Source organism: Leopardus geoffroyi, chromosome A3 (assembly GCF_018350155.1).
Source record: "Leopardus geoffroyi isolate Oge1 chromosome A3, O.geoffroyi_Oge1_pat1.0, whole genome shotgun sequence".
NCBI lineage: Eukaryota > Metazoa > Chordata > Mammalia > Carnivora > Felidae > Leopardus > Leopardus geoffroyi.
The window spans coordinates 112,741,533-112,768,121 of NC_059336.1; the positions used below are offsets into that span (position 1 = coordinate 112,741,533).

The 26,589-nt window shown below is 38.8% G+C and overlaps 1 long non-coding RNA gene across 1 annotated transcript; it reads right to left on the reverse strand.

The window, feature by feature from the left end:
• LOC123581254 lies at nt 1-26,317 on the reverse strand. Its single transcript, XR_006703687.1, has 3 exons — nt 26,014-26,317; nt 11,861-11,975; nt 1-200 (listed from the first exon to the last, which is right to left on the reverse strand). It is a non-coding gene; the product is annotated as an uncharacterized LOC123581254 (long non-coding RNA).
• Nucleotides 26,318-26,589: the final 272 nt, after the last annotated feature.

Genomic DNA, 26,589 nt, shown 5'->3' on the forward strand with positions numbered 1-26,589 from the left:
CAGATATCTTTTGTTATACTTCTTGGTGTCCTCGCTTCCATTACAAGGTCTCTTCCAATTTTCCCAGGCCAAAGTAGATCCTCAAGTTGGCAGAGATGTCACATCTTGTCAGTGTTCTGCTTAGTCAGGGGGTGTCGACTTCAAACTTAGCCTGAACTCCAATTATTACACCAAAATTCCACAATATATGGGATCTAGAACTTAGTATCAGAGTACAAGCTGAAAATCTCATATAGTCAATGTACAAACCTTTAAATACTAGCTCTCCTTCCATGTGGAGACATGCTCACACTATCAGAGGCATGTGTGAGCCAAATTCAAAAAGGAATACAAAAGATAAAGTCTTCCATTGCACACCGTGGTACATGCTCTTTGAAATTTAGTGATAGTGAATCTAGAAAGGTCCATAAAAATTAAATTCTAATTTTGACTTTCTAGTTTCTGTCATGTATGTGTAGTTGAATTTGAAAGTTTAATTTCTGTATTAATTAAGCGAGTCCCATGTCCTCACACAGATACATCCCAGGGGCAAAATTTAGCATATGAGCCACACAGTGTCTTCAGCCTCTAGTCCTCCATGCAAGAGTCAACCCTAACTGAGAATCCTGCTCCTCTCAAAGCAGATTCTTGGGATTATTTTTCTTCAAGATGGACTGGTAAAAGCCACTCCAGTCCACAAGATTAGCTTTAACAAATTTGAATTTCAAAAGAGAAGTCCCAGATCTTTTCCTCATTTAAATTTGTTGGTAGAAATAGAAGTGGTACAATTCCTGCACTTAAAACTATATAAGATCATCCAAGCTCCACATAGAGAAGAAAATGACTACCTAGATATGGAGTGTTCATTTGGGTCATTTTACTCCCATATAGAGAGTAACTGCTACATATAAATGTCATTCCATTTGTTTTCTTCCTCTAGGTGCTGTTCTGAAAAGGCATGAAAGTATGAACAGGAACATGTCTGATGTCTAGAGGAGGGAACTGTATTAGCATTAATCACCACTATTTCTTCTTTGACAGTCTTATTTCCTACATACAAATCTATGCAAGAAATGATAAGAATCACTCCTATACTCAAATGGAAAACAACAAACAAGAAAACCAACAAAATTTCTCCAAAGTTATTCTCTTTAATTTAAAAATAACCTATATTAGGGCACCTGGGTGGCTCAGTCGGTTGAACATCCGACTTTGGCTCAGGTCATGATCTCGCGGTTTGTGGGTTCGAGCCCTGTGTCAGGCTCTGTGTTGACAGCTTGGAGCCTGGAGCCTGCTTCAGATTCTGTGTCTCCCTCTCTCTCTGTCCCTCCCCCACTTGTGCTCTCTCTCTGTCTCTCTCTCTCTCTCTCTCTCTCTCTCAAAAATGAATAAACATTAAAAAAAAATTTTAAATAATCTATATTAAACGGTTTCCACTACTTTGGGGACTCAAATGGTAATAATCTCAAACCGATGTCAGAGAAATGAGAAAATATTTGAGTTAGTAGAAGTATTTAGAGTGTCTTCTAACAATGGACATTATTTTGTTCTTTGTTTTAGTAATTTAAACTTAATAATTCAACCATCTTTGGATCGCCCATGATAATGATCATCTGAAAACCAATTCCCACATGGACTGCATTATTTTCCCAGTCTTATAGGATTCTTTACAGAAAATAAAAAAAAATATATGGAAATTTGTGCCACAGTTGTATATTCAGCTACTTATCACTTTGTTCACAAGGTATTAGAAAAAGAAATTTTTTTTGAAATGCATCTTTTTACACTATTTACTCATCAATAGGTTATTCCTTAACAAAGTACATGGTCATAACCCACATAACCTCCAGAAAAGCACAGAGTTGGAAGGTCGTATCATTGCTAAACTAAAACTATTCAATATATCAGTTTCAAATTTTAAAAATCTCAAAGAATATTCAAAAGAATCAATAAAACATAAAGTAGTAGAATTATGGAGCTATGAGAAGCCTTACATTTTTCTAAGAAAAATGTAAAAGCACTTAGTAAACTGTAAAGTACCATACAAATCTATAAAATGTGTGCTGTCCTCATCTATGTAAAGCCCCTCATTTTACAAGTAACAGAATAGAGAGATTGAGAGATTTAAAAGATTCTTCAAAAGCCTTTGCAATGCTATTCAGAAATCATTAGGACTATCAACACTCGTCCCCAGGCAAATTCCCATTAACTTTAATCCACAATTACTGGTCAAGCGTCAGCAGTTTTTCTAGCCATTTTCTTTTAACTCAACAGCTGCATATATCACTAAACGAATCCAGAGAATATAAGAATGTGTATGTAATAGGCATTTTCCAAATTCCCCCCAACTGCATATTTTCTCAAAAAGGCAATGAAAGACAAAACTTAAAGCATATTCTGTTTTTCTTAATGTGGCTCACCAAATTCTTTCAGGTTCTAATATATTATTTTCTTTTGTAACTGATAACATTTAGCTATTTAAACATATAGATACAACATTAACCTCTCACCCTGCAAGCTATTAAGAAAAGCTGTTTAGAGACAAAAAGGCAGCAGATTTTACCTTAAGAGTTCAACAAAAGCTGAGTTTAAGTAGTAAATGAAATTGTTGCTGTACTCCCTGGAGCAATGGCTTTCAAATATTTTATTCATGCATTTCTCTCTTTACAAGAAGGCTTTCCATAAAGCCAAGGAACATGAATGAACAAGGAACCTCTCTGAAATAGGAGTGGGAAGTCCTTAGCAGTGCGACCTTTGACAGGAGCTCCACAGAGTATGAAAATCAACTTAGGAAATAAAGCCCCAACTCCCTAAACTGGCACTTTTGGTCCAGTCTAATTCAACTTTAACCCCGAGATTTAATAAACAAAGGATAAGACAGCAAGGTTTATCAGTCTCTCTGTGGGCAAATTAGCATATTAAAAATGTACAAACGCAACTGGGTGGTAACTAGGAATGGTAGAAAGAAAATAATGTTAGGAAACAGAAGACTTTCTTTCTAGTTTATTCTATGTAACCTAGAGGGCGTGTCCAAATTTCTAGACCTCAGGTGACCCATTTGTCAAACATGAGGAGAGTATCATACTTTATCAGGATACTGGATAAAATCATTTCTTCATGTTATTTCACACCCTAAGATGTATGAATCAATTCAACAAATATTTTTTTGAATGACTGTTTCATGCTAAGGCACAAAAGATATAATGATAGACAAGACAGACAAAATCTTTACATTCAAAGAGAACAAAGTCTAATGAAAGAGAAATTATAATAATTGATACTTGGTAATTCACTTGGGTCAGGACTGCACATGCTAGTGACAATCTGAAATTAGACTGATATATGGACTAGGCCATTTTCCTTACATTTCTCTGACCAGAGAACAATGGTCTTAGATTTTTAAGTGTCACAAAGCCACCCTCGCCGTGGGAATGGATCAATTTAGGCCACTGGAGTTGATTTTCCTACAAGGGAATAGGGATACTAAGCAATCAAAGCAATGTATAATCCACAGGCAGCTAATAAAGAAAGCCTGCCTGGAAGAAGTGATATCTAAACTGAAACCTAAAATATGAGAAGGAGGTACCCTAACTGGGGTAGGAACAGGAGCAGCTGGGCAAGAAGAGTCCTCAGACCAGGCATAAGAAATAGTTTCAGCAAAGACCCAGAAGTGACAGAAAAGGAAGCATGAGGTAGGGGATAAGGTCACAGAAGAAAGCGGAGGCCAGATTATTCAGACTTCTGTGGACCTTGTCAGAGACAGTGGAGAGGTAAAGATGAGAATGGAAATATTTTAAGCATGGAAAATATTCAATTTGATTTGCATTTTTAAAATACAGTTCTGTAGTGTAAAGAGTAGAGATGAAGTATGTATTGCAGACAGTGAAGCTCTATCTAGGAGGTTACTGCAGTAATACAGGATTGTGCAGTGGCACTGGGAGAAAAGAGGTGAAATTCAGATGTGTAGGAAATAGTATTCATGGGAGGTGACTGGTGGTTCAGGAGGACGAATTGAGAATGATACTGAGGTTTCTAGCTTAAGCCACTGGGTAAATGTGGTGTCATTTGCAAAGTTAGAGAACTTCAAGGAAATAAACTTTCAAAAATAATAACTAACATATATATAGTTTTTACAATGTAAAGTCACACATATTAACTCATTCATCCTCATCAACTCTATGAGATAGTTGTTATCTTTATCCCTTTTTATAGATGAGGAAACTGAGACACATAAAAGCTGAGTGACCTCCCCAAGCCCCACACCAGTAAGTAACCAAGTCTGAATTTGAACAATTTGGGAGCCAGGGAGTAGAAAATAATCAGTTTTAGTCATGTGAGTTTGAGTGATCTATGGGACATGCCAGAAGGAATTTGAACATATGGGTTTGAAGCTCTGGAGGGAGATTTGCAAGATTGGGAAGTAACTAAAACCATGGTAATGGGCTATACAGCCCCATGCAAAAGAACCAAGAATAGCCCATTTAGGTTACATAAAAAAATAACAATAAGCATTTTATAGAGGTTAATGAAAGCAAAAGAGTAACATTAAGCAAATTAAACCTTGAGCCCATGCATAAGCAGAAAAGAATAACAAGGCCTTTGAAACAAGAGTTCAACCCAGAATGACTTGGGCATAAGACCACGGGCAGTACGGCCATATGTCCATGGAATCAGATCTAATGTCCATCCTCTCTGCAATAATTGGAGAGGATACAGAGGACTAAAAGTCCTCACCAAGCTAATAGGAGAAATTGTAAGTTTATATCAAGTCCCGATACATCAGCAGTACTGCACATAAATGATAGCTTAAGTTCATTATGTACTATTTTCATTTACTCACAACTACTGCATTTGGTCACTCCAAACTAATTGTTTTTCTACCTCCCTAAAGTTCTAATTAAATAAATTCTATTTTTTGATAGGGAGACCATAGCAGACAAGATTTTGTCCTCAGAGTGGAGAAATGCAGATTAACAGCACCCTTTAGCAATTATTGCTTATTGCATCAGTAATGCCCATTTTTATTTGTATATTCCAGGCACTAATTAGCACCATCCTATGCACTGAATAAGTTTTCACTAATTGCTTAGTTAGAGCAGAACAGCGAGTAACTGCTACTGTGGATTTAGCCAGTCAAAATGCTAAGCATTTTACATTCTCAATTTGCAAAGATTGAAACACTGTCAGCACAAAAATGATAAAAATGTAGCAAGCAAAAAGAGTCAAACTAATCATCTGTATACCTGCCTTCCTTTTTCACATATTTTTTGTAGCTGTAGAGTTGACTAGAATTCTCTACCCACCAGAAAATGTCATTATAAACCAAGGTTAGATAAGGAATCGAAAAGGTATCATATGAAGAGAACATAAAAGGAAAGAAAACCTGGTTTTGCTATCTCTTCCACAACTCCTACTGGAATTTGTCTCCTTGGAGCCCCAGCTATCAAATGAATTAACCCCTGATAATTTTGAACACAGGTACTGCATGTCTGACATGTGTTTATAGAAAGTGATGGTTTCTCCTGCCCACACATCAGCAGAGCAGAGGAAGGCAAATAGTATTCATTGAGTTCATCCTCTGTGTCCTTTCACTTCCAGTATCTCAGGTGATCTTCCAATTAGTCCATTAATCTTTGCAGAGAGTCATATGGCAGACACTCGCTCTGTACTAGGGATGCCATGGTGAATAGGAAGACATGCCCCCTTTGATTATGATCTGAGTTTTTCCCAGCTATGAAGTGTGGGGTTGAGAATTAATCAAATAAACTGTTGCATGTGGTGTCCCTGTTAATGGGGCAATCCAGTCCACAGCTGGGGCACTTTCAGGGACTTAACTGAATCCAGAAGGTCCTCCATTTCAACTCCAGAACTCGGGCTCCAGACCAGGGCACTCGCGTCCTTACTCTGATCTTAGCCCTTGTTGGGGTGTCTGGCTCTGCCTGGAGGGTCCCCCCACTCCTGCTCTCCTTTTTCTCCATATTTTGGCCAATGGGAGGTGGGGGGTGGTACAGAACCACTTGGCTTCTCATTCCTATTGGAGAACATGCAGTCTTGGTCTAGATGCCTTTCTGGCCTTTTTTGAACCAGACCCTGTACCTCCTTCCCTGAGAGTCTGAGCTCTCCCCTCTATCTTGAGATTCCCGTGCCCTCCAGGGGATCCCCTTGCTGAGGACTGAAGGGGCCGGCTTCCCCTGCCACAACCTCTGACCCCTAGGCCCACCGTAAAACCACTGGGTGCTAGGTCCCGGCTGCCGAATCTGGAACCTCACCACTGTGCTGCTTCCCGGTCCCTTTCCCCGGTCTAGAATGGAACCCACTTGGTTCTAGAACTTTCATATTTACCTCGAGGCTCTTCCATCCTTAAGCTGTGTCCTGCCCCCCAGCTTTGGTGAAAAGGAGGGGCCCTTCACGCGTGCTGTGCTGTGTCTGATGCACTTGCTTTGCAAGTTGGGAGGGCAGAAGAGGTGTGATTGATGTGTGTCCAGAGATGAAAAAAATACATCTATATTTAAGAAAAAAAAAAAACAAAAAAACAAAAACCTCTTGCTTTCTACTATAGCCACCTTTCCTCCCGGGCATTTCAACTCATTCTGGGCGACACAACCACAAAATGTCTATGTCCCTCAAAAGAGGTTAAGAATCAGAGACAGAGGGGCGCCTGGGTGACTCAGTCAGTTGAGCATCTGACTTTGGCTCAGGTCATGATCTCATGGCTCATGAGTTCTAGCCCCGCGTTGGGCTCTGTGCTGACAGCTCAGAGCCTGGAGCCTGCTTCCGATTCTGTGTATCCCTCTCTCCCTACCCCTCCTCTGCTCATGCTCTTTCTCTCTCAAAAATAAATAAACATTCAAAAAAGTTTTTTTTTTTAAAGAGTCAAAGACAGAAATAGGAATAATAGCAAAGTTCTTATTTATACTTTAAGGAACTTGTGAGAAAGTAGACTAATTAAAATGGGCTATTTGTTGGCTATCATGGTCCAAAGAACAATTGGTAAGGAGTTTTCCAAGATAGGTGCAAAGAAACGATGAGGTAAAAGAGAAGGCACACCTCCTCTAAGCTCAGTTATGGGCCTGGCAAACCATGAAGAGAGATCCATGATTTATTTCTCTACGTCTGCTGTACACTCCATAAGCCCAAAAACGTATCTAATGTTAAATTAGAAAATGACAAAATTCTCCTTCCATTCTTATGCTTTTCTTTTGTTCACAAAGTGGCCATGTAAGGAGTAAGTCGGCAATGAGTTGCCACAAAGTGTTGTACCAGGTCAGTTCACTCCTTGATAAAATTACTATAATATGATGCAATCATAGTCCAAGTGACTAAAACTAGAAGATTGCCAAATATAATTTGCTGAATCACTGCTTCAGAAAATCAAGGTGCTTCTTTCTGAGGACAAAAATCACTAGTGATCTTCCAATTTGACTAAAAAGTATATGAGGCTTACCCCGGTGAAAAGAGCATTGTGAAGCTCCATAGAGGACAAGCCTCCATCCCTAGCCTTGGCTATGAAGTCAGGATCCTCATCCTGCTGGTTCTTCCTTCCTTCAACTCATTTCAGCTTGGGTGAGAATTCCTTTTTGTGCTAACTTCTAACATGCAATCAACTTAATGTAGCAGATGAGAACCTACTCCCTCACTATTTATATATTCTTTCATTTACTATGTAACATTAAAAGTGCAATAAATGTTTACTAATTTGCCAACCACAATTTTTATCATCATTATAAAGTCCTTAAAGTAAAGCACTGCCTGCTGACAATGGTAATTCTTATTTCAAAGATATGTCTTCCCTCAGTGGCAAGATGAACACAATGGGTATTATTCTCTCATTTCTCAGATTAGGCCTTCTCCTCTGGTGAGGACCATCTACCGAGAGTATTATACTTCTAACACTGCTCAGAGTACATACATGTCCTCTCAACTGTGAGCCCGGGCTTTGGAGAGAGAAAGTGATGAGGCAGAACAGGGTAGTATAGGCATAGCTCCCTTGGCCCAAATATGCTCTATCATGGAAAGCAGCAATTTCACTTAAGCATGTCCCATTTCAAAATGCAGACCAGGTAAAGGGCTTGGGCAAGGAGTCTGTGGCAGCATTGTGCCCACAGAAAGGAGATGGGCCTTCTCCAAGGTGCTGAATTCAAGCAGTGGAAGAAAAACCTTGCCCCATAGCTCTTCCCGTATAATACTATATTCTTATGCTGACTGACATGCCGGAAGGAAGGTTTTCTGCTTCTAGACTGGTGTCTAAACTGAACACAAAGCAAGGTAGAAAAATTCCTAAAGAAATCCACCACCAGAAGAACTTCCTCAGGCAATTGGTCTGGCTTCCTTTATCTCTTCCTGGATTCAGGAAAAGTAGCAAGTGACAATATAGCCACAGACCACCAAGCAAAAGTTTGATTATCCTCAGTTGGTTCAGATCTCACCTACAAAGGATCTATTGTCCTATTAAGGACAATCTGAACTAGGGCCTTAATTTATAGCCCTTTTCAGTTATAAACGAAATACCTTCAGTAAACTGTCTACACCACAGATGACTGAGTTAAAAACTACATAGGAATAGCTTAAAAGTTACTTTAATACAAGACCCATTAAATGGAATAAAGATTCACGCCTGGATTGTCCTTTAATAAAGTTTTATTATTTCTTCATATTTATGGGGACCACAGTTACAGAAAGGGCTGACAGCTCTGGAGTTTTAACAAACTACTGCTCAATTCCTAAGGAAAATGAGGACCTCAGAGTCCTTTCTCCAGTCTCAGAGTGAATTATGAATAGGCTGACCTACACTAGTACAGCCTTAAAAAAAAAAAAATTAAAAAGGCAGGAGAATTTGGGAATAAATCAGCTGTCCCCTGAGGACACAAGACAGAGATGAAAACTAGCTGACTTCTTTGAGTTCTCCCAGAGTGACAACTAGGACAAGGAAGCTAAAAAGAACAAAGACTGTACGAGGTAATAAAAATGTCTACTCTGAATTTTAGGCTGTCACCCCACAAAGCAAATCTGATATTTGAGAGTAATATGGTTTGATTTTTGTTATCCCAAAGGTTCTAAATTGCCAGGCAAGTCCTATAGAGCAATTGTTTTTAACCAGTTGTGTGAGGCAGAGTCACCTTTAGATCTTTTTTTAAGATATTTTCTGCCCTTGTATTGTTGAAAGGTCAGTGGGTTTAAGGTGGAATCAGGGTAATTTTTCAGAGTTCCTTAGAAGATTTGGAGGCACTCCATTGATTAAAAACCACTGTTAGGGAGGGGCGCCTGGGTGGCTCAGTTGGTTAAGCAGCCGACTTCGGCTCAGGTCATGATCTCGCGGTCCGTGAGTTTGAGCCCCGCATTGGGCTCTGTGCTGACAGCTCAGAGCCTGGAGCCTGTTTCAGATTCTGTGTCTCCCTCTCTCTGACCCTCTGACCCTCCCCCGTTCATGCTTTGTCTCTCTCTGTCTCAAAAATAAATAAACCTAAAAAAAAATTAAAAAAAAAAAAAAACCACTGTTAGGGAGACTGACAATTTCCAGGAAGACAGTGCTTCTCCAACTAATGTGCTCGTGAATCATCCCATTACCATCCCCCAACCCCAGGATATTAAAATGCAGATTCTGACTCAGTGAGTCTGAGATGGGACTGAGTGTCTACATATCTAACAAGCTCCCTGGTGATGTCCATGATGCTGGTGTGGGGACCCCACTCTGTGTGATGAGTAAGTAAGCTTTACACATCAACTTCAGAAGGCTGCCCTCAGGTGAATGAGCATGGGGTGGAGGCTAGGAGCCTGGTGCTGGTTCATGTGTGGTTTGTGGATCAGTCACTACAAAATAAGTACCTGAGGTACTTATTAAAATTAGGATTCTGGGCCCTCACCTCAAGATCCCCAATCAGAGTCGGTTAAACAAACTTCCTAATGCTTTTGTACACACTAAAATGTAAGAACCACTAAAAGTTAGAGAATTATCAGCCATGGATAATTAAAAGAATTATGAGTCCTAAAATCATTCAATGATGAATTATATATTTAAATTCATTATTAATTTAACATATTTCAGCCTTCTCTATTTTCTAGTTAAAACTGTGAGATTGAAGACAATACAGTCACCTTGATACATAACTTTAAAATATATAAAGAAAGAACAAAACCAGAAATATCATTAATATTGCTTATCTCTACATTGACTATCCTTTCACCCCTGAGACTGTCCCCAGAAGTGTTATACTATGGGATCACTTATCAGCTATGGTAGTCTATTTTCCCCACTGCTTTTCCTTTACCAACACCTGCTCACACTCACCTTCTTTCTCTCACGTACATATTCCATGTATTCTCTATCCCTGTCAGAGAAAATCACTTTTAATTTTACCCAGAAAATATTGTGGCTGATACTGTGAATTCCAAATCCCCAAATGTCATTTCTGACACTGAACTATAAATCCAAAAAATGGAACAACCAAAAGTCTTTTCTTCTCCAAAGTGATCAGAAGTAAATGCCATTTGCCTGCATATGAAAAAATAGAGAAAATCTACATCTACAAGAAGTTGAGTAGATATAGAATTTTAAATGAAGGCTGTTCATGGAAGCTACATTTGTATTGAACATAGCATTATGTGTAAACTGGTTGAATCATTAGTTGCACACCTGAAATTAATGTAAAATTGTGTGTCAACTATATTCAAATAAAAACAAAATTAAAGCTGTACCCAGGCATTATAAACTTGGGACCTGAAAATTGCATATTTAATTGGATACTCAGGCCTTAAAATATTTTATTCCTCCATACACAAGCCAGAATTTTTAGTCATATTTACATGAAATTGCATCCTTTTAAATGTATTAAATTAAATATATAATTCTGTATAATACATTATGCAAAATGTTCTGTACATCTTTAGAGTACTTTCATGTGATTAACTATTACAGATTTGACAAATATCTTCTAGCAGATCATTTCTCACAATTTAGTCTGGAAAATGTTTGATGGGACTATATGCCATGCTCACACATTTGTTCTTACTTTATTTTCATAGTCATACTTCCTGTGCTTATATATTTTGTTGATAATAACAGCAGAGATTGCTATGAACAAGCAAGGGTCAGAAAGGAATGGACCCATTGTACCAGAAAGAGTGGCACGATTATTTGAGTTTCCTAAGATTGCTATAACAAATTACCATAACTTTGGTAGCTTACTACAATATATTTATGATCTTACATTTCTGGGGCTAAGGAGTCCAATACGGGTCTTACAAGCTAAAATCAAAGAGTTCTATTTCTTCTGGAATAAATTAAATTAAATTAAAAAGTAAATAAATAAAGCACACTTTGCATATCATAGTCTTTAAACAGGAAGCCTCTAGATGCAAAGAAAAGTTTAGAAGATGTAGTCCTAACTCAAGAATTCATGGTTTCATTGGAAACTATTATATGAGGCACTGATACCAACACAATACAATTCTTCAAAAGTGTTGCTCATCCTTTAATAAACACAGAAGTATTCCCCCTTAGGATTCCTTAGCACAGCTAGGTCAAACTTAGAACATTAAAGCTGATTTTATTAAATGTTTAAGGGTTTAAAAAATATTAAAAACAAAGAACATCTAAATGTCTATATAACCTGGCTTAGGCAATCTTACTTGATTTCTAAAGTTTATATCAGAGGTTTGGTTTTCTCCGCCTCCTAGATCCTCATGACTATGCAGTAGGCAGAATCATCATGGCCATCACTCAAGAGCTCACATCTGGACATTGACTCTTCTCAAAGTATATACCCCAAACAATGAGGTCACCATTGCCAAGATCCCTATGAACATTCCTCTTTCAAGTTCCCTACTTAAAGCCACACCTTCACAAGATGACAGACACCCAAAATATCATTCTCAGCTTTCTTACCTTCTAGCTCCATGGCTCCTCCATCACTATTCATACATGAGTCTCTCACCTCCATCAAAGTGTTAGTCTTACAAACTGACATCAAGATCAAGGGCTTAGTCTTGAAGAGGTTTGGCTAGGGGAGGATAATCAATATTTCAATACAAAATAAATGATAGGATTTTAGAGCAACCTCTATAGAGAATGTTCAATTTTTTTTTCATATTCCTTCTCTTTTTTTATGTTTCCTTAGAGAAGGTGCAAAAGTTCCCACAAATATGAAGTGCTATAATAAAACTCCTGCCTCTCTCTCTAACCACTTATATCATCAATGGAGATGAGGACCAATTGGAATTTGTGAGGGCACAAATTCCCTAGGAAAGCAGATCTCTACCTTGGTTGTACATTGGAATCATGTAGGGATCTTAAAACAATATCCTACTCTCCGAGGTCTTGATATAATTGTAAGGTTCCTTCCCAAATCATTCTAATATTCAGCCAAGGCAGAGAGTTACTAACCTAGAACAGGATTCCTCTAACTTTAGACTGGATAATAATTGTGAAGGCTTATTCTTACGCATTGTTCGGTGTTTAGCAGCATCTCTTTCCTCTACTCAATAGATACTCTATTCCAAGTCTTGACAATCAAAAATGTCTCTGATATTGCTAAATGTTCCCTGAGGGGCAAAACTGCCTCCAGGTGAGAACCACTACCCTGGAGTGAAGAAAGCTACTGCTCAATGTGGTTCAAACTCTTCAGTCTTTATTCTCATTAGTTAAGATGCAGGTAGTAAGCATCTGGTAGGCAGTAAGAGTGCTGTCCAGGTTTGAATCTAGGTTCTACAACCTACCAGTTGTGTGACCTGGGGCAAGTTTCTTAACCTCTTTGTGCCAGCTGTGAAATCAAGCTAGGAAGTTCACATATCTTGAAAGATTACTATGGGAGGAGCTGATACAAGTAAAACCCTTAAAGAATACCTATCATATCATAAGTGCTGGATAAATGTTAACTTCTATTATTGCTGTCAATTGTCTCTCCCAACATTCCAAATCCATGAAGAAAATGAGTAATGTGAGACTCTCACTATAGTTTCTTTCAGTGATTTAGATAGTGTGAGGCAAGTCAGAGCCTTAGGAGGTGACCTAATATCAAGTTTGCTTTGTCTGACAGCCCAGACAATAGGAATTTTTGACCAAGTGAATCCATCAATAAAATCTATCAGTCCCTATTTGACTATCAGTTCCTTAAAACTAGAGGAAAGGCAAGGACTCTCCTACCCCACTTACTACACATGCATACACAAAAACACATACACATACACAAAGTCTCCAACATATCATATTCCTTTCTTTGACTATGACTTATTAACACTGTCAACTCATTCGTCCATTTAACCAAAATTTATTGAACATCTACTAACTATCAAGGAGGTGATAGTTATGTACATACATATACATATCCAATACAATCTAATCTCATGCCCTTTCTTTCCATGGAAATTGGAATTTAGGATTTAATGAAGAAAATCCCGAGATTCACCTGGACAAAGTTGTTAAATATCTATTCACTCACACATGATAATAAATATTAGTGATCATATGTATATAAACCTCCATTTTCCCACAGACTTCTGAGTTTTAAAATCTAAAATATACTTTTTAAAAATTTTTTTAAGTTTTATTTATTTATTTTTGAAAGACAGACAGAGAGAGTGAATGGGGGAGGGGCAGAGAGAGGAAGAGAGAAAGAGAATCCCAAGCAGGCTCTGAGCTATCAGTATGGAGCCTGATGTGGGGCTCAAACTCACATACCGTGAGATCATGACCTGAGCCGAAACTAAGAGTCCGACTCTTAACCGACTGAGCCACTCAGGTGCCCCAAAATCTAAAATATACTTACGTTCACATTCTAAACAATTAATAATTTGAACACATCATTACCTGACTACATCTTTAAAATTGCAATCCTGATTGAGATTTAAATTGAAGATTATAAAGGAAAACTCCTCCTGGGTTTTTTAATTCAAAACACACATACTTCACTTCTGGTCATCAAATGTATGCAGTTTTCCCACACCAAGTAATTCTCTGATTCTCCAGATACTAGCTGACTGTCTCACAATTTAACTCAACTCTGACACTACCTATCTAGAGATAGTGTCAGATCCCACAGGTTAAGGGGTCAGTCCCACAAGACTGCTCCCTCAACTCCAGACACCAATCAAAACACATTATCACCTGTACTTCTAGCTGACAGGCTATACGTTGATGATTCCTATCACCCCATCCTGGATTTGATCATTTGCTAAGATGGCTCACAGAGCTCAGGAAAATAATTTACTTACTAGGTTACTGGTTTATGATAAAAGAACATAACTCAGGAACATCAAAATAGAAGAGATTCACAAGGCAGGGTATGGAGAAAGGTATGTGGAGCCCCCATGCTCTCTCTGGGCATGTTACCCTCTCATCACCAACACTTGTTTACCAATCCAGGAAGTATTCAAACCCCATTCTTTTGGGTTACTATGAAAGCATCATTACACAGGTATGATTTACTAAATAAGTGGCTACTGATTCAACCCCAACAATTGTAACAATAATTATCCATGGAAAACTATCAGAGGAAAAACAAAACAGTGAATAACAATTGCATATAAATACCACGGTTTAAAAAATTATAAGATTCTTGTTTTATTCTGGAGGAAAATAAAAATACTGATTAACTTTAGACTTTTATAAATATGCATGCTAAAACATCAAGGTAATCACTTAAAAAATGATATGGAGCATATACTTCCAAATAGAGGAAAGAAACTAGTGGGAAAACAATACAAGAAGCTTCAATCAATGAAATAATGATGAGAAAAAAGAGGTAAAAAAAGAACTAGAATGCATCATACATAAAGAGGTCAAGTAAATCAAAGGGAACTCATGATCAAAATCTATCTTTAAACTACAATCCAAGAAGATTTTTAGAAAGGATATTTCTTCAGGGAAAGGATGAAAAGAAAAAAATTACCCAGAAAACATGACTTATGATGAATCGTTTTCTGATCCCCACCTCCAGAAACTCTCAAGAGGGGAAAGTGGGCAGAGAAAGAAAGGGAGGTGAGAAGCCATGAAGCTACACATTTAAGGACACCCTAGGTGACTTGATGCTGACGATCTAAAGTGCTGATTAGATTAGTAGCATCAACATCACTTGGAGCTTGTTAAAAATGTAGAATCTCAGGCTCCACCTCAGACCTTCTGAGTCAGAATCCAGATTTTATTCTCCAACACAATCTCCAACACAATGTGGGTGGTTCATACCCACATTGAAGACTGAGAAGCAATGCACCAAGCACCTCTTAGGGAGTTCGTGCTGTAATTTAGATTTGAACTAGAAAGTATTTCTAAGGTGTGATAACTTTTAAAAATTAATTTCTTGGAAGAATATTCTTAAGCAGAAATTTGTATACATTTCAAAGCAAAATTTAAATCATTTTGTTTAACTATAAATGACATGGGGACAGTGCCCTGACTGTAATTAAATTGTGACTTGGGAGCTTGTAACAGGAATAGGTTTGGCTGTAAGTAACAGAGACTTAGAAAATAGAGGATTACCCAAGACACAAGTTTATTTCTCTCTCAAGTAAAGGTTGTCCATATATGGGCAGACCAGAGTTGGTATTTTGGCTTCACACTGCCATCAAAAACCCTGGCTTTTATCTTTCTGCCTCATCTTTTTTTTTTTTTAATTTTTTAATGTTTATTTATTTTTGAGAGAGAGAGAGAAAGACAGAGAAAGACAGAGTATGAGTGGGAGAGGGGCAGGGAGAGAGGGAGACACAGAATCAAAGCAGGCTCCAGGCTCTGTGCTGACAGAGCCTGATGCAAGCTTCAAACCCACAAACCAAGAGATCATGACCTGAGCTGAAGTCAGGCACTTAACCGACTGAGCCACCCAGGTGCCCCTCTTTCTGCGTTATCTTGATGATTCCTTTATCTCCAGCGATCAGCTCTCAGTTCCCAGCCAGTAGGCAGAAGAAAAGGACAAAGAGGCATCTCTTCTCTCTTAAAGTGTATTTCTGGAAAATTCATGCAACACTTTTGCTTACATGTTGGTGGCCAGATCTTAGACACATGCCTGCAATCTATTATTAACAAAGAATGATGGGAAAAAGAAGCTTCTAGCTAGACATACTGCCACTCCCAACATATCTGGGTTCTGTTAATTAGGGAGGAAGGAGAGAATGGATATTGGGGTGAGCAGCTGGCAGCCTCTGCTGCAGACCTGCTGAGGAGTCCCAGCATGTCTAGAGGCAGCCCCAATTTAAAATATCTGACTTTTGAAACAACCTCCATTTACAAGGGACCTACTCTATTGTTTGAGAAGACATTGCAAAATGTAATGCTTTGGAGAAATCTGTGAGGTATAACATGAAAAAAAGCAAGAAAATGTGTCATGGATTTACCCTAGTCATGGCCACGGAGTGACTCAGCTCCAGGGGCACCTTCCATCTAGTGACACTTTCTGCAAATACAAAGAACACAGCTTGCATGCTTTGTAGTGGCCCTAACCAGGAACCCACTACTTAGCTCATCTGTGCAAAATCCTTCCCAATATAGCCCGATGTTTTGCTTTGTCCCTCCCCCTTTTTGTTAGCCACAGTGTGTAAAATTCCCCAATTAGCAATCAAGCGTCCTCCTTTAAAAATATTAATAGCCATGGAATGGTTATAGGTCATCAGTCATTTGCTGATGTGAATTGGCTTAATTATAGTAATCTAATGGCCGACAAAGATCAGCTGCTTTGTGGAAGGAGCCCATAGTTTTCAGCCAAGGGAGGTCAGGAAATCACTTTAGAGAACCAAACCTTTCTTCTGCCCCTCAGCTGAAATGGTACAAAGGCTGAGCCTGAAATCAGTGGAGGCCAGAAGGAGGGGGGCATGAGAGTAATGGAGTGGAGGGCAGAAAGACTGGTAGAAAATTAAATTTTAACTATTTCCAAAATTTGCTTGGAATTATCAGAGTACCAGGAGTTGGTAAGACAAAAAAATTTTCCTTCTCTCTCTAGCACATTACTCTCAGCTACCAGGGAAGATAACATAATGTGCTCAGGTGAGTATTAGCACACAGTGTGAGTCCATGGTGGGTTCTGTATATTGTGAAGGTTAGCTTAGAGATGAGCTACCATGTACTGTGTTTGAAAGTGCACAGAGATGAAAATAACTAACTGATGGGGAAATAAATTTTGGTGCTTATTGTGTACCTAGATTAGGGATTGCCAAATCCGGGACATTTCTAAGCCAATATATCATTGTTGTCGAGGAACACTTTTACATACACAATAATACATAGGAGAACAAATGTAAAACAGAAATCAAGAATACCTGTGCTGCTTAAACCCAGACTCAGCAAACTTGGCCTCCAGCTCTCTCTCCTGGCCCCCAAAGACAGGGCAGACCTTCAGAACCACCATTCTGAACCAAGACGGAACAGTGTCTCAAAATAATGCAAGAGCTCAGATTTCTTTAGCAGGAAACCTAAGTACTGCCCTCACCTCTGCAATGTCTTACAGCACGTTGTATGTGGAACAGAGGCATGGTTATTGGGTGGTTGGTGTTCATTTAAGAATAAACTACTGGGAGGGGCGCCTGGGTGGCTCAGTCAGTTAAGCATCTGACTCTTGGTTTCAGCCCAGGTCATGATCTCACAGTTCCTGGGTTCCAGCTCAGTGTCAGGCTCTGTGCTGACAGAGCGGAGCCTGCTTGGGATTCTCTCTCTCTGCCCCTCCCCCACTTGACCTGTCTCTGTCTCTCTCAAAATAAATAAAAAAACTTAAAAAAAATAAACTACTGGGATACAGATGATATCAAATTCACATTTTCAAAGATTTTTTCACATATATGACCTTTGTATAACATATCAACTCTATGCGGAAGATAGTACAAGTACTATTGTGATCATTTAATCAATAAGAAAATAAAAGTTCAAATAATTTAAGTGAATTTAAAGAGTAACACTGCCCAAAATAGAGAAAGGATTCAAAGCTTCTGACTTGTCAACTCTGGTGGTGTTGTATTATCACCAAGGAGATTTGTGGGGGAAAAAAAAAGTATCAAGGATTTGGAGACAGTGGAAGGGGAATCCTTGATTCTTAAACATCTCAGAACCCCTGTTCCCTCTAACCAAATCTGACAGAACAAATTTTAACACCCGTGGCTACAACAAAAATAGGAGTGTACACAAACCCAAAAACATGAGCAAGAAAGTGGGGAAAACCAGCATCAGTAAATACACACACACTATCCACTTCTGCCTGGGAGAAACAGAAAGAAAGCACAGAAGCTTCCAAAGGCTCCGAGAACCAGAGAGCGCCCCACCCCCGGTGTAAAAACACTCACCGAAAAATGTGATGCCAGTGTGAAAACAGCTGCAGAACTTAGGAGGGCTTTTCCTGGCAGGGTGTTAATGTGGGGGGTGGGCACTATGAATTTTCCAAAGGAAGAAAGGGAAGCTCCCATGCAAGATAAAACCACACCCCGGGGGCACCTGGGTGGCTCTTTGGTTAAGTGTCCGACTTAGGCTCACGGTATATGATCTCCCAGTTCAGAGCCTCTGGAACCCTTCATCAGGCTCTCTGCTGTCAGCACAGAGCCTGCTTTGGATCCTCTGTCCTCCCCATCCTCCCTTTCTGCCCCTACCCTGCTCGTGCATGTGCACTCTCACTCTCTCTTGAAAATAATCAGCATTTGTAATTAAAAACAAAACAAAACAAAACAAAAAAAACACCTTGAGGAAAATACCAATTGAGCAGCACAGGTACAACAGACCAAAGGAGAAAGAAAATCCAGATAAAAGAAGTGGGGGAAAGGTACAGAGGAGTTGGATTTCAGAAATGACTATACTTTTTTTTTTTTTGATCATTTCACGATAATAACACTAACGGTAGTTCTAAAGCCCTGAATCTAGAAAAGCTATCCTGGATAATCCTCCCTAAAACATGGGGAAACTTACTTCTGTAACATGAGCAATATAAACACATATATATTATAATAACTTTGTTAATACATATATAATATATATAGCAGAATACAATTAAGGCTCTTCAGAAATATATGTCCACAAAACTCTACCTTTCAGAAAAAGAAAAGTGAAAATATTTATAAGAAATTATAGAAGCTATGAAAGCACGGCATAAACAGAATTAAAAACCCACAGAAATGAGGTTATTAGAAAATGGAAGCTTTTATGAAAGGATAGGGGACAAGACTCAGGAAAGAACATAACCAGAAGAAAAAATCACTTTAGAAATGAAGACTCAACTCGAAATCCCTCAAAAGCAAATGAACACAATGGATAATGCCTTAAAAGAAACAGTGGAAACGAGGAAAGTTTTACAATAAAAAACATACAAAGATTTAACATATTTTTGAGAAAAAGCACAGCTGTAACATATTCTTGTAAAATAATTGTATTTCAGAAAAAATAAAAATAAAAAAAGGAGAGAGTCAGGTAGGTATGAAGCATGCCTGCTCTCTTCTCCAAAGTCACTTGTTAAGAAAAAGAAATTTTTAAATCAGGTGGTCATCAGACATTCTGATTTCATGTCAGCAGAAAATGAAGCAACACATGTAGGATACTTTTGGAAAAGAAAATGTGGAACCATGGTGTGCTAACTGTCCAGGCAAACATAACTCCAAGTGAAAAGGGCACAACTATTATTTTATTTTTTAATTTTCTTTAGTGTTTATTTATTTTTGAGAAAGAGACAGAGCGAGTGGGGGAGGAACAGAGAGAGAGAGGGGGAGACACAGAATCCGAAGCTGGCTTCAGACTCTGAACTGTCAGCACAGAGCCCCAGGTGGGGCTGGAACCCACAAACCGCGGGATCATGACCTGAGCCAAAATTGGACACTTAACTGACTGAGCCACCCGGGCGCCCCAAGGGCACAACTGTTATTAACTAACCTGCCAAAACAAACAAGCAAACAGCTACAACAACCCTCAAGAACACAGAGAAAACTGTTTCTCTACTAAAGAAAGCTTCAGATAACCAAAAGGACTAGAGAAATACTGATGTAAGATATGGTGGTAAACATTATATACTCATCTGTAGAATGTAGAATATACTCATCTGAGATGAGGTGATGATCATGGCAGAAAATTATAAGGTGATGGTTACAGTCTCTGATTATAATAAAACGGGGGACCAAAACAGGGACATATATGAAAAGGAGAGTGAGCACACTGATTGCTTTTAGGTAAAATCTAGGAGTAAAATAATATTTCAAATAGATCCTGGAAGAGACGGAGGAGAGAGGGAAGAAATTACTAGGAAACTTCATAATTTCTGGTAGTAAGGAACAAATAGAAAGTAGCCAGAGAGAGAAATGAGAAGGAATGAACTATTGGTAGACACTAGAACATGAAGGAATCTTAAAATAAAAATACTGATGGAAAGAAGCCAGGAAAAAAAAAAGTACAGAATGTACTCAATTAGTATAAATTTCTAGAAAATTCTGCTAATGTATAATAACAGGAAGCCAATGAGTGGTTGCCTGGAGACAGAGAGGGGTTGGGGGCAGGAGTGTCAGCAGGTACGGATTACACAGATCACAAAGGAGCAGGAGGAAAGGCTTAGGTTGACAGGTTTATTCTCTTGATTGTACTGATGGGTTCATAGTGTATGCATATGTCAAAACTTACTGAATTGTACACTTTAAATTGTTTTTTATATGTCAATTATATTTTAACAAAACTATTAAATTAAAAAGATAAGAGAAAGGGCCATACTTAAAAGCAACAAGGCATGAGTAATTTAATACCAATAAAATGACATTTACTTTGCTTCTGAACTGAGTATTTGGGCAGCTTATGATGGAAACAACTACTCTGCTCCAATCTTTTTCAGCTGGGAAAGTGGGATTATCTGAAGGCTCCCTCACTCACAGGTCTGGTGGTTGACGCTGTCTGCTGAGACCATATCTGGGGCTGTTGGTCAGAACACCTATAGGTGATCTCTCTCTGGAACCTTTGACTACAACAGTGGCTGGTTCCCAGGGTGAGCATCCTGAGAGAAAGCCCAACAGAAGTTCCATCACATTTATGACCTACCCACCAGAAGTCATGCAGGGTCATTTCTGTCGCATTCTGTTCATTGAAGCTTACAGTTTCAATGGAAAGAAAATAGATTCCTTCTGATGAGAAGTGGGAGCACACGTGGGATTGGAAATATTTTTGTGGCCATTTGCATTCGGAAAATGCAATGTGCCATATGAGATATTAAATGAGCTCTTATGTTAATGAGGAACTAGATTTTTGCAGGGAAGAAAGGAGATTCAGATGTTAAAGTGAGGAAATTAAAGAAAAACACTGCATTCCTGAATTTTAAAATATATACATATTTCTCAGCTCTGTCTACTGGAAAGGCCTAGAAAATGAGCAATGCTGTAACAATGAGCATGCCTAGCAATCAGATTTGTGTCTCTAAATAGATTTCTCTGTAAAAACCTAGGACTCCTTGGAGAAATGGCTGTTTCCAGGAATGTTCAAGATGAGCTTTCATACCAGAAAGTAAGAATGCTATCAGAGGCTACTAGGACTATGTCTGAGGGTCTCAGAATCCAAAATTAAGAGGCTTCTCTGGCCATTGTTGAGGCAATTTAAGCATAAACAAAGAAAATAATTGTAAGATATTAAAGTAAATCAAATATTTTTTTTATTATATGAAATTTATTGTCAAATTGGTTTCCATACAACACCCAGTGCTCATCCCAAAAGGTGCCCTCCTCAATACCCATCACCCACCTCTCCTCCCTCCCATCCCCCATCAACCCTCAGTTTGTTCTCAGTTTTTAACAGTCTCTTATGCTTTGGCTCTCTCCCACTCTAACCTCTTTTTTTTTTTCTTTTTTCCTCCCCCTCCCCCATGGGTTCCTATTAAGTTTCTCAGGATCCACATAAGAGTGAAACCATATGGTATCTGTCTTTCTCTGTAAGGCTTATTTCACTTAGCATCACACTCTCCAGTTCCATCCACGTTGCTACAAAAGGCCATATTTCATTTTTTCTCATTGCCACGTAGTATTCCATTGTGTATATAAACCACAATTTCTTTATCCATTCATCAATAGCCAAATTATGGAAAGAGCCTAAATCAAATATTTCTTAATTCATGCTTTCATAATAATGCCATTTAAAAAACTCTTCATTAGAACAAATGGGAACCATGTCATTATTTGAAACCTGATAAATGAAGGGAAAGAACCAAGCATTTTTTTTCTTTGCTATATAAACTATTTCTTGGGGTAATCAAAGAGTTGATAAGGGAAAGGTTCTCATTACAGAAGTACTCCAGCTAGTAGGTAAAGAATCACTAAACTCAAATATCACCATCTTGTAAACCTTAATAAAAAAAAACAATGAGTTTATCAGAGGATGCTAATATCACAAAAAGAGAAACAATCAGAAATGTTTTACCTAATGATGTCTGTGCTCAAAAAATTTATTAAATAGCCTTTCCAAAGTGATCCCATCTAAATCCTATCAAACTTATAGCTCTACCTACCAATTTATAGGAAATAAAGGAAACCTGTTTAATGATGTCACAGAAACTCAGTCACTGGTAACCCTTTAGAAAACTCCATAATACAAATGACCCAGTCCCCCCTTTTTTTAAGTTGATTTATTTATTTTTGAGAGAGAGAGAGAGAGCATGAACGGGGGAGAGGCAGAAAGAGGGTGAGAGAGAATTCAAGCAGGCTCCACACTATTAGTGTGGAGCCTGACATGGCACTCGAACTCACAAACTGTGTGATCACAACCTGAGCCACAACTAAGATCGGATGCTTAACCAACTAGGCACTCAGGCACCCCTGACCCACTCCCTTTTTTAAATTGCGAGAAAGGAAAAGAGATGGAGGTAATCTATAGATTGAAAGAGACATTAAGAGACACATTAACAAATCTCATGAATTCCCCTCACTTGAATCCTAATTTGAGCCATCAAACAATAAAAAATTGGGAACTGAGGAGGTGTAAACACTAACAGGGTATCTTGATTATATAAAGGAATTAATTAAGTTATTAAGATTTTAGGGTCCTGATGATATTGATTCTTTTAATGAGTTATCTTTTAGTCACACATATACATATACAAAAATATGTACAAATGAAATGATATGATATCCAGGACTCATGTCTAAAAAATCCAAAAGAAGGAGGCAGTGAAAGTAGGAACGACTGGGGTAGAGATGAACAAATTGAACAATGAATTGGTAGAAGCTGGGGGGTAGCTACATTATCCTGTGGGTACATTATATTATTTTCCCACTTTGTATATATGTTAAAGATGTTCCATAATGGAAAGTTTTCGAATAAACAGTAAGTAATTAGATCCTCACCCCACCTCCAGACATTCTGATTCAATTGTTCTGTTAATACCCAGGTTTGTTGTCTTTTTTAATTTCTGGGGAATTTTAATGAGCAACTGCGAATGAGAACCACCTCACTGAGTCGCACACACAGATACACAGCTCATAACATGGGAGAAAAACATAGCCTGTCACCTAGGTGACTGATTGATCTCAGAAGCCACAAATAATAGAAAGAAGCAGAGCCTTCACATATATGAATACACTATACACACACATATAAATATGCTAAAATAGTACATATTGCTGCTTGATAGGAAGAACAGCCAGAAGGCAGTGAAGTGTCTTCTGAGGGGCTCTCCTTCTGTGCTTGGTTGTTTACAGAGCTGGCTGGAGCAGGGCGGATTAGGGCAGAGCTAAGGTGCAAAGTCAGTGACAAGGTGGCTGAGACACTTGCTTGAAGCAAGAATGCGACGGACTTGTATCTGAGCATTTTTGGTTACAAATAACTCAGCTAAAGTACTCTTTATCACTTTCCATGGTCAGTGCATTTGGTTAATACCACAGTGTGCTATTTTCAAGTCCATCTTGATTAAATGCCTTCCATGACAGTCAAAACTGAGCAACACTTGAGATGTGGAATGACTCAATACATCACACCCATGGAAAACATAAACACACCCTGGTTTTCTTATTGTGCAATTTTAAGACATATTAATATTGCTCTCTCTACTAACTGAAATGAATAAAACCCTGAATCTCAACAAGCCACCTTTTATTAACACTATTATTCAAAATCGCTATAGCAGGTTATAGCACAAGAGCAATTTTTCCAAAAAGGGTCTAAAATATAGTACTGAGAAGACAGTCCTCAAAACACAGAATACCGTTATACGCTGGAGTCCTCAGTAAGCTAGCTATAAGGTTTCTTTTTTCCTTAGAAACTTATTCCTGTAAATTGTTCTACGTAGAGGACATTTCAGGAAAATGAAATCTTTAAAGAATTTATCAACTATTGCCGGTGCGTGTGGTAAAGACTGCTTGAGTACTTACTTTTAAGAGAAAATTCAAAGCAGTGCAATTTCTATCAAAATCACACAAGAAGGCACATATTCAGCCAGAATCTAAGTGATGTAGTCAGAGCATTAGCAAAACCCAGGACCCATTTCTTTTCAGGAAGTAAGGGTGGTCATCACCTCCCAAAAGGCTGAGGGTACTGGGGCCTGACATCTGGTTCAGCTCCCACTCTTCACCCCCAGCGTCAGTGCCCCCGACTATAAAAATACTGCTGCCTCTCTGCCCAACATACAATATTCAAAACCTTACTTGGAGACATGAATAGGCTCTTTAATTTTCCTCCAAGGGCCTCGCCAGAACCCTTCCATGAAAGTTGTACTTTTCAAGTAAAAAGTACAAAATGCTGTCATCAGCAGTTTTGTTTTTCAGGCTTCAGCACAGGAGAGTGCAAAGGTCCTAGGGCTTGGGTTTCATAGGTCAGTTGGGGGTCTACGGACATTATTTCACTTCTTTGAACTCCAGTATCTGCATCAGCAACATGGAAGTCAGATTACCTGTCATATAGGGGTAATTAAAGGTTAAAAAGAGTTACTGTGTGGGGCTCCTGAATGGCTCAGTTGGTTAAGCATCCAGCTCTTGGTTTCGGCTCAGGTCATGATTCAGTTCATGAATTCAAGCCCCACATCGGGCTCTGCACTGAGAGTGCACAGCCTGCCTGGGATTCTCTCTCTCCCTCTCTCTACGCCCCTTCTCTGCTCTCTCTCTCTCTCAAAATAAATAAACATTTTGTTTAATCTAACTTAAAAGAAAAAAGGAGTCACTGTGCAGTGTCTTACACATCACGTGTGCTTGGTCAATGTGTATTCCCCAATTTACCCACCCCAATTAGAAGAACGGCCCAAAGGAAATGAACACAACCCCTGTCATCAAAAGTCTTGCTAATCTAAACAGTACACCTCCAAATGCATTCCAGGATGATTACTTTCTTGAGACCCTGTTAGGTGATCTACTGAGTCGCTGAAGGGAAAAGGGAGTGTTTGTCGTCAAATAAGTTTGGGAAAAGCTGGGTTAAACCCCTTCATGAGTTTTTCACCTGCTAATGGAAACTGTGGCTGTGAAGGGGAAGACAAAGTGTGCTACATTTCCCAACATTCTGGGCACTAGAAACCTTTTTGTCAGGAACACTGACCAACACCCGAAGGAGCTGATATTTGTGGAACGAATTGACAAGAGCAGCGGGCAGTATTTGTCACCTGAGCAGATAACAATGCTTTTCTGGTATCTTTTCTGTGCATGGGATTGCTCATCTGCATCATGAGGACCAAATACCCTCAGCAATTCACTGTGTAGCTACTGGGTGATTTTTTTTAAACATGTGAATGCAAAAAATGCTAGAAGTAAGTTGCTCATTCTTGTGAGCAATTCAGTGAATAATTACAGTTCCTGCTCCTTGGCAAATGAGCAGGATTTCTAAAGGTGCAGGGGTCACTTCAGTCAGAAATATAATTAGCTGGACAAAAAGAAATTTGACGTTTTTGTACTTTTAGTAGACTGTTCAAAGTAGTTTGGGGGAACAGGGGTCATGGAAATTCAAATTTTGTATGCACCGGACAGATACATAATAAATAACCATTCTTAAAAGAAAACTTTGATTTTGTTTAGCAAATGTCTGCTTGTATCTGCATACCTTCTATATACAGTATATAACATACTGGCTAGCAAACCAATAGTGGTGTTAGAAGGCATGCATCCCTTTGAACAACAAATGAAAACGAGTCTATATTGTAAACTTACGTATGGCACAAAGGCTCACACTGGCTCTTCAGGTAATCACTGGATTTGAGTGTCTGCCACATCTGGGGTTTTAGCACGCTGTGACATTTTAGTTCCAACTCTGCGTAGCGATGCCATTGCAGAAACCATTTCAACTAGCGCTCAAATGGGACAGAATATGTGTTGGTTGCCAAAGCAACTGCACAGTGTGTGGTCTTGCAGATCAGTTCCAGAGCAGCTGTGGTCTACTTTGGGGGAAGGTGAAAAGGAGGTCACTTGGATTGCAGTGGCTTCCAATCTACATATTCAAATGAGTGACATTCAAATTAACCATGACAATCACAAGTACATGAGGAGGCTGAAGCCATCCCAGCTTGGTAGGTGCCTGGTCTCTGTAGCAGACAGAATTCCAAGGTAGCCCTCGAGATTCTCACTCCTTGTCCATAGCCTATCTCCTCTCCTCCTATTGAATACAAGTCTGTGAATAGAGCCAATTTCATTCTCATGATTAGGTTACATTATATGACAAAGGTGAAGGGATTCTATAGATGTAATGTAGGTCCTAAATAAGTTAACAATGAGTTATCAAAAGAGAGA